Source organism: Limulus polyphemus, unplaced genomic scaffold, assembly GCF_000517525.1.
Source record: "Limulus polyphemus unplaced genomic scaffold, Limulus_polyphemus-2.1.2 Scaffold3461, whole genome shotgun sequence".
Classification (NCBI taxonomy): domain Eukaryota; kingdom Metazoa; phylum Arthropoda; class Merostomata; order Xiphosura; family Limulidae; genus Limulus; species Limulus polyphemus.
In genome coordinates, this window is record NW_013669071.1 from 1 (window position 1) to 9,638 (window position 9,638).

Below are 9,638 nucleotides of genomic sequence, written 5' to 3' on the forward strand. Positions count from 1 at the left end.
AATCGACAGGAACAGTACGAACACTGCTACTTCTTGGCGAGAAACCCCCAAGTCACAATACAACATTCCACCAATTAACGCTTTCCACGAGCTAGATACCACCACCTGCTTACCCATACCTATAAATATCCACCAACAGTAATCACAATTCACACAACATTCAGCCTTGATAATGGATGCAGAACGCATTCGAAACGCGTCGGCCAACTCATCACTATCTACAACTTTTACCGGTTGTTCTAACAACGTTAAGACGGCTTATCGACTTCTTGAGAAGAATTCTAAGAAGAAAGTAAACCTACAGACATCGGTCTTGTTTAACAAAATCTGCCTACAAGAAAATTTGTCACCAAAGTACACCAATATATATACATATATATTGTTGCGTCAGCGAGTCACATGACGCCACGTTTCTAGAACTATCCTGTACTTTGGCGAATGCTCTAGTATTTACTAGATATAGGGTAGTCGGGTATATAAAAGAGGGTGACAACGTGAATGTAACGTAATGTGTGTATAGACAGTGAGTAATTGAACTGCAGTCAGAGAGCACGAGAGACGTTACAGCGTTTGTTTAGCGCGATTGTTGAAGTTGAGTGTATCGGTAAAGTTATATTCGGAAAGAATAAACCAGTTTTATTAAGAAAGGACTTGTGTCGCTTAAGTTTCGTCGGAACGAAGTTACGGAAAATTATATAACAAACGGAGACGTAACAATATATATATATTGGTGACTAAGCAGGTCAAGTCAAGAAAAACGTCAGTCAAGAGAAAAGTTAGTGAAAGAAAACGTGAAGTGTGTTTGTTTGGAATTAAGCACAAATCTGCCCACCTCGGGTATCGAAAACCTGTTTCTAGCGTTGTAAGTCAAAGATACCGCTGTGCCACTGGATGCAAACATGAAGTTAGTGGGCGTGTGAGTGATTTGCCTTAATGGGTGATATCTATAGAGTGCTTCACAGTTGTATTGTAACAACATATATAGGGAAAATAACTTGTCTTGTCAATTGGGTTCTAAAGTAACTGAACCAGTTTTTGTGGACTTCTGACAAAAAGAGAAAATGATTTAAAGCTCTGGATACAACTGTGGTAATCAACAAAAGAAGTAAAGTTCAGTCAGAAAATGTTAAGTTAGTGAAAATGAAGTTAGACTGCGTTATTGTTAGTTGAGCCTCAATAGGCGATATTTTAATAAGAGTTTCACAGCTTAACAGAGATAAGGAGAATAAGTTGTTTTGTCAAAGGGTGTTCCAAAGTAAGTAAACCCACCTGTGTGGACTTTGACAAAAAGGAGACAATTTTTTAAAGTTCTGGATACAAATGTGGTAATTCACGGGGTAACGTAAGTGAATTTATCGCAAATCGCATAGTAAGAAGCAGAGTATAGAAAAATAATTCGTCCTTGTCAATTAGATTCTAAAGTAACTGAATCAGCCTGTGTGAACTTTTGACAAGAAAATATAATTATTTAGAGCTTTAGATACAACTGTAATAACCTACAGTGTCAAGAATTTTTGTGTACATACGTTTGACTTGTTTCGAATATATTATTTTAAAACAAATGTATTGTGTGCTGTCCGTTTATTGTTCGAAATTATCGCCAACAAGTCACAGACACCTACTGTAAAGAATCCAAGCCCATATATATAAAACCCTGACATTTATATTAAATGGTTTATTTTTGTACATTTATGATTCTGTTTATATTTCAATAGTGTGTATTCGTGAGTTTAATTTGTTTTAAACTTTGAAAAGTAATGTCGGATTCAGGATATTCCTGTAACAGAGGGAAGAGGAAAAGCGTGGTATGCTAAAATGCCACATGTTTTCTACTTTCTTACTTCAAATACAAGTTTTCAAAAACATTTCATTTACAGATGTATGTATAGTTTTACATAACAAATGCTCAAGAAACTCATTGACTTGACTTTATTTTAGCTACCTTTGTTATCCGTCACCCTTTAAAGATAACATTTGGCCTGTCCGTGAAATATATGCCCCTAAGGATGTATAATGGTCCATAGCGGAATTCTACTTTGGTAGACCATGATATATCTCAAGGTTACAACTTCCCTAATGTTTTTAACGCTAGTCATTCTGGTAAAATATGACTTACTGATTCAACTAAGTAACGTGAGATTTAGTCAGTATGGAATATCATCTTGAGTAAGTCAGGCAGCTTTGGTTTGGCTGTAATGCTGTATGTTATGCAAGAATGTAGACGGTAGTCTAAAATAAAGTTTTTAGATCCATTCTAACGGAGTAACAAATCTATATAGAAACAAATTTCCACATTTTCACATTTACAGTTTGTGGCCGTGAGTGTGTTATAAGAGTGACGGCCAAATCCCAGTACTTGGTCAAACGAGAATAACTCAAGAGCTGGCTGTGGGTGCTGTTGATTAGCTTCCTTCCCTCTAGTCTGTCAATGAAAATCAGGGAAGCCTATGCACAGATATCCTTTTGTGTAGCTTTGCAAGAAAATTTTCTAATTAATTAATTTTCACTTAATTTTTGCCTTGTTAATATATATATGTATATATTGTACACCACACATAGATTTTCTACAACAAAAAATAATTTATAATTATATTTAATCAACAAACTTAGTTCAGATAAATAATAACATTAAACCTGAAGTTCTTAACTAGGAGATGGGTGTGAAAACATTAACTACAAAAAATGTACATGACTTAAACTGTCACTAGATGGTAGTGTAAGTTTTAATTTACACTACACATTGTGACTGTTTTATATAGCTATTGAGAAAAGTTCCGGGGGAATCAGGCCTGTATTAAATTTAAAGAAAAAACAAAACATTTTTATTTAGCCTTAAACGTGTTTTTAAATTTAAATTAAACCAATTATTTTAAAAGTAGAAGCGAGACAACTAGTGCACGTGACAGAATGGTAAATCAAATCTTGTTCTTATGTTGCAAGTGAGATTTGCAAGTTAAAAAGTAATATCTACAACATTATAATTTATATATATATATATACTAATTATATATAGAATACCATACATTGCATTACACACCCTTCGTGAAGATAGAAGCACAGAAAACGGTAAGTTACTAGACTTATTTGAGTGTTGGTTAATTATGATTATGTTCCCGATGACCTGTTATTTTTTCTCAGTGCAATTCTACAGAACGAACTATTGACTCTTCAAGTTCAAGTAGAGCAAATTTCACTCTGTCTATCGCGAGAATCAAACCCAGATTTTTGTGTTTTAATTGTGTAAACTTACCATTCACCCACTGAAGTTTAACATAACATAATAATGTTTGGGGACAACAAGGGACCTATTGGACCATCTAGATTTTTCCATCCTCTGAACTGAACTAAAACTATTAAATTAATATATATATATATATATATATAAAATAAAATCTCAAAGCCTGCACTTATCATGCATATAGTTATCAAGCCTTCTCTTAAACTCACTTAAATTTACTGCCTCCACAACATCTAAAGGCAACCCATTCCAAAGGCCAACAACCCTGTTAGAAAAATATAACTGTTTTAGCTGAAGATGACTCCTACCATGCCAAAATGTATATTTGTGTCCCCTACTTCTACTGTTCTCACTGATAAGTATGAAAAAAAGATGATGCACCAACACTCTAAATTCTCTTTACAATCTTAAATACCCCAATCAGGTCCTATCTAACTCTTTCAAGAGAAAACAATTTCAGAGGTCTCAATCTCTCCTCGTATGACAACCCCTACATCCCAGGCACCATTCTATTAGCCATCTTCTTAACCCTTTCCAACAATTCAATGCCCTTCCTAACACAATACTCAAAATGTGGCCTAATCAGTGAAATATACAATGAAATGTGTAACCTCATTAAACTTGTATTCAATATTTCTGCTGATACAATCTAAAATCTTGTTTGCCATACCAGTAGCAACAGCACATTGCTTGGATGGCTTAAGAGACTGATCACCCACTACACGAAGATCACTTTTTTCATAACACTGTTAAGGTTATTCCCATCAAAATTTTACTTTTAATTCAAATTCTGATAATCCACATGCATTATCTTGTGTTTTTTTATAATTAAAACCCATCTGCCATTTATTCACTCAACTCACTAAAGGACCTAAATCTTTTTGTAAAACAACATCATCCTCCAGAAACACCCAAGACCTTAATATAATTAGCAAATTTAAGTAATTTATTGACCATTCCTTCATCTATATCATTGATGTAAATAAAAATAAAAAAGGTTCTAAGACTGATCTCTGAGGTACTTCACTTGTGACATTAATCCAGTTTGACTGAACTACATTTAACAACCCTCTGCTTTCTTCCAGCCAGTTTTATATCCAGTTAGCTAACTTATCCCCCACAACTATAGACGTGATTTTTTACAAACCTTTTAATTGGCACCTTGTAAATCTGCACCTTTACCCTCATCGGCTTAAGCAGTAACCTTTTCAAAGAATGCCGAAAGATTGTACAGCAAGATTTTCTCTCAGTAAAACTATGCTGACTATCCAATAAAATTCTAAACTTTGTTAAATGACTTTGCAAAGCATCTTTTATCAGACTTTCCAAAACTTTTCCCACAACTAATGTAAGACTAATGCTCTTCTAATTACTAGGACAATTTTTATCTCTTCCCTTGAAAAAAGGAGTAACATTAGCCAACTTCCAATCCTCTAACACCTGCCTATTATTTAAGGGCTTACAAAAAATAGTAGCAAGTGGCTCACATATTCAATCCTTAACTTCCTTCAAAACCCTAGGGGAAATATTATCTGGCCCAGGAGCCTTAACATTCTTTAAACAGTCCAATTTGTCTTAACAAGCACAGAATTAATGTTTCCATGTATCAACTGTTTAAGATGAGAAATATTGCTTAAATCTTCACTAATAAAAACTGAGGAAAAAGCAGGATTTAATAACCCAGTCTTCTCATAATTATTAGATACAAGCCTTTCTTTATTATCCCTCAAAGGACATGCTCCATCCTCACAATTTCTTTTTCCTTAATGTATTTAAAGAAATCCATACTGTTAATATTTACATTTTCAGTCAACTTTTTTTTTTCATACATCCTTTTTGATGTCCTAATTTCCTGTTTGACCAACTTTCATTGATCATTTCTTAAATTTGTGATGCTTTTCTTTAATTTTATCCATTATACCCTTTGTGAAGTAACTTGGTTTTTTATTTGCAGTCACTCTTTACTTTCTATAATGAATATGTTTATTTTGAATATTTGAAAATTTATCTTTAAAAATTTTCCACATTTGATCAATGTTTCCAAATAACTCATCTGCCATATTCACAACAGATAACTCTTGTGACATCCCTTCAAAATTAACTTTTTTGAAACTTGTAACCAAAATATCATTATTCCTGATCTCCGTATGCAACAAAACATGAAACCTAATAGAGCAATGATCACTTGCACCCAGATCTTCCCCAATTTCCAACCTCTCACCCATTTCTATATTAGAAGTCAACAATAAATTTAAAATAGTGTTGTTTCTTGTAGGTTCTTTCACCAATTGCTGAAGAAAACCATCTTGAACAGTTTCCATAAACCTCTCTCTCATGATTTGACTAACGTTTCCCAATCTGTATGCCTGAAATTAATATCACTCAAGGAACGGAGTGTGATCTTGCTGACTAGTAACTTGTATTTCAAATTATATGAGAAATCTCAATAAAGCAATCAACTTGCATTTATAATGTGAAGTATTTAATTACACAGTTTTACAGGTTACAAGTAAGCTTGTATAATGTTAATTTGAGAAGAAAGCAAAAAATTTTAATTCACCAGAAGAAGTACAAAAGACATTTTGAACTTAGAACTGGCAGATGTGAATGTAAAGAGACACTGAACATGATGATGTGAATGCAAAGAGACACTGGGTATTACTTTTATGATGGTTGTACTTGTTGCATGGTTTATTATAACACAAACACTCATGTGAGTTGCTCTCAGGAACTTAAACAAAAAAAAAAACAATAAGTAAATTCTGTTAACAAAGAATATAGTAAATATTTGAAATATACTTGTTATATTACTAACTAGATTGATTGGGATTGGAAATTACATGCTGTATTTCATGTGCTTCTTAATATAAATTAAAATTTAACTGTGTTTCAGAAATGTAACTTTTTTGAAAAATTCAGACCCACTGAGTATTATTTGCCATTTATTTAATATTGGATGTCTGCTTACACACTGGTTCTGAGGGCATAATCTTAAAAATGGTCCTGTTTGTGGATTATATAAGGAAGTTGAATAAGGTTATTTTATTATTAATGAATTTAGGTGAATAGCATAGGTGCTACTTGCATTCTGTTTGTAAGCATAAAGTTTCATTAAGAAATTATATTATTGCTTCATGTAAATTAACAAGTTTTGTGTTATATAATAGTGATAAGAAAAAGAACTTGCATATTTTCATTCCCCATGAAAATCATGCAAAGTCCATTAATAGAACAATCTCCAAACTTCAACATTTGCTCCTATTGCACAACAGTTGCTTATATACATGCAAAAAAAAAAATTAATGTGATCTTAACTCTAAAAATATTTGCTTTATGCATTCAGATTTCGATACTTATCTAAATTTGTATTTTATACTTATAAGGTAAATATAGATGTAAATAAAAACCTAGCCTTCCAAGTTTCTCTTGAGTTCTGAATTTATTCTATTCCATGGCTACTCTTAACATTAGAATTAGGTGGACATTTGCCCACCTGTAAAAATCTGATTACCCACCTGAAAAATACAATATATCCACAAGAAGAATATCATGATTACATAGGTAAACTAGGAGAAAATGGACCTTTGAGTAATACGTCCTTCACTGCAAGGTTGTACTCAAAGTAAAGAGTTCTTATAATGTCTTGTGATATATCTATTGATTTAACTGATTAGTCATTCAAAGGTAAATTAATTTCAAACCCATAAAGTTCTCTTGCAATATTGTGTTGAACAAGGTGATGATACAATATGGATGTGCTAGTTTTATTATCTGGAATAACTGTTCTTCTTTAAATACACATTTGCCAAATGTGCAGTTTTTACCTTAAATAGTGTGATAAAGCATATTATGAGAACTGCATATTTTTGTTGAACTTATAAATGATATCATATATTATAGATCTATTTATCTACCAACCATCTTTAATTCCTTTTAGTAGGAGCACTGTCTTGTAAATAAAAAAAAAAACATTATGTGAAAAATACAAAAAAAACATTGATCCATTTATATTAAAAATGTAAAGAAATAAAATGAATAAAATTTGTCAAAAATGGAAAAACCTTTAAACATTAAATTTTTTTTGTGATTAATTAAGTTAACTTTCCTATAACATGAACAACAAGGAACGGTTCGGTCCTTCAAAGCTGTCCTTGAGGAGTGGAAAAGTTTCAAGCTACTCTTTAGATTTTAGGAAATCTTGTGTTCTTTTCTTAAAATTCATGTAAAGTACTGGCCTACATTACTCTCTATAGCAAGTCATTCCATAAGCCAATCATCATATTAGAAAAATAAAATTGTCCTAATCGAAACCTATTCTGCCTTTTATAAATCTTATACTTTGTCCTTCTATTATCTTAACAATGCAGCACAAAGAAGTCAGAGGCATTTATACTATTAATCTAATACTAATAGTCTTGTAAACTTCTATAAGATTGGCTCTTATTCTTCTTATATTAAGTGAAAATTTAAGAGAGCTTAACCTATCTCTATTAGATAACTTTTCCATTTTAGGAATTATCCTATTATATTTCACTGAACACTTTCCAATAAATCAATATAAATTTTTTTGGACTAGACCAAAACTGCACAAAGCACTGAAAATATGGCCTAACTAGTCATTTGTATAGAGAGGTGATTACCTTGTTTTCTTAAACTTGTAATTAGTATGTTTATAAATGGATCCTAAAATTCTGTTAGATTTATTACTGGAAACAGAGCACTGCTTTTATGTCTTGAGTAACTTCAGATAACCTACATACAACAAGGGACCATTTGATGCTTCAAGGCTGCCTTTGAACATCACCCTTGGGAAAAGTTAAACCCATCTTTTTCTTCAGTCATGCTATTGAGAGTGTGTTCCCATCTGTATTAAATATATGATTAAAATTATGATAATTCAAATGCAATATTTTACACTTACTATAATTATAGGTCATTTGTCCAACATATCATTTTATCCAAATCATTTTGTAATATCTCAACATCCTTGAATATCAAGAGTTTGAAATATTTTCATTAGCAAAAGCACTAATTTACTTATTGTACACTTATCAATATCAAAGAAGAAGTACTGCACTGGTAACAAGGTCCTAGTTTTACTGGACTCCATTAATCCAGTCTTTTGCTTTCTCTCATCCAACCTCCTTCAATCCAATATACTAGTCTTTCCTCAACCTTTACAGATGTGATTTTCTTAATTAATCATTTTGTGTAGCATCTTATCAGAAGCTTTCAAAGTACACCAAGTTCACACACTTTCTATTGTCTTGATAACAAGTAACATCCTAAAAATAAAGATGAGAGATTAGTAGGGCAAGATTTTCCCTTTGATGATTTCATGTTGGCTCTCTCTTATGTTATCATATTTCATTAAATGACTTTGTAAAGATTCATTACCAGACTCCATAATTTTTTCCCTTCAAAGAAGACTAACTGGCCTATACTGAGGTTGAGGTATTATATTGTTATGACTGCGGAAGTCACATGATGCTGATGAGTTTCTCGAATGATTGGGGAAGTCCAAGTGTATTCGAGATGCCCTCTTTGTTAGTATATAAGCCTGGCAGAGAAAGCCAGTGGAGACGATAAATGAAGAGAGAGAGCAGTAGTTACTTTGAATTCCGTGTAATTTATGATTCAGTTAGTTTCGAGCTAGTGAGCCATAAAGTGTGTGTTTTGCACTCGTCGAGAGTGAAGTTATCGAGATTGTGAATTGCTGTGATTTATAGCGTGTATTATAAAAATTGTTATGTTTAAAGTGACGAGAAATGTACTGATTGTCGAACTATTTTGTACTAAAAGTTTGTATCGAGGAAGAAAAAACTGGTTTAATCAAGAAAAGAACTTGTATCGCTGAAGATCCTCGGGAAGAATTTCTACCGGAAACAAACAAATGAGCAGAAATGTAACAAATTGGTGTCAGAGAGTGGGATGGAAAAGGAAAGAAAACAAACAAGATGGAAACGAGAAGTGGCAAATTAAACTACAGCTTAGCAGATTTGATGGCAGCAGTGGCAAGAAAACCTGCAACAGTGGCAGCTCGAACAGCAAAATAAACAAGAAGAGAGATTACAGCAGTTGTTGGAGGAAAAGAAAATAAACAAGAAGAATGAGAAAATAAACAAGAAGAGAGACTACAGCAGTGGTTGGAGGAGAAAGAAAAGAAACTATAGCAGTGGTTGGAGGAGAAAGAAAATAAACAAGAAGAGAGGCTATAGCAGTGGCTGGAGGAGAAAGAAAAGAAACGAGGAGAGACTACAGCAGTGGTTGGAGGAGAAAGAAAATAAACAACAAGAGAGACTACAGCAGTGGCAAGAAAACCAGCACCAGTGGCAATTGGAACAAGAAAGGAAACAGGAAAAAGTATCCAACAACTACAGGAAAGTCAGCAACAGTGGCA

The 9,638-nt window shown here is 32.8% G+C and overlaps 1 protein-coding gene across 2 annotated transcripts in view; it reads left to right on the plus strand.

Moving 5' to 3' along the window:
- Positions 1–2,722: 2,722 nt before the first annotated feature.
- LOC106469389 (GPN-loop GTPase 1-like) overlaps positions 2,723–9,638 on the plus strand; it is a 41,549-nt gene continuing 34,633 nt past the window's right edge. Inside the window, exons 1-2 of one of the 2 annotated variants that reach the window (XM_022397899.1) lie at positions 2,723–3,066; positions 5,514–5,893. The gene's annotated coding sequence lies outside the window, so the exon portion shown is untranslated. The remainder of the gene's footprint in view (positions 3,067–5,513; positions 5,894–9,638) is intronic. The other variant, XM_013929881.2, reaches the window with a different exon arrangement.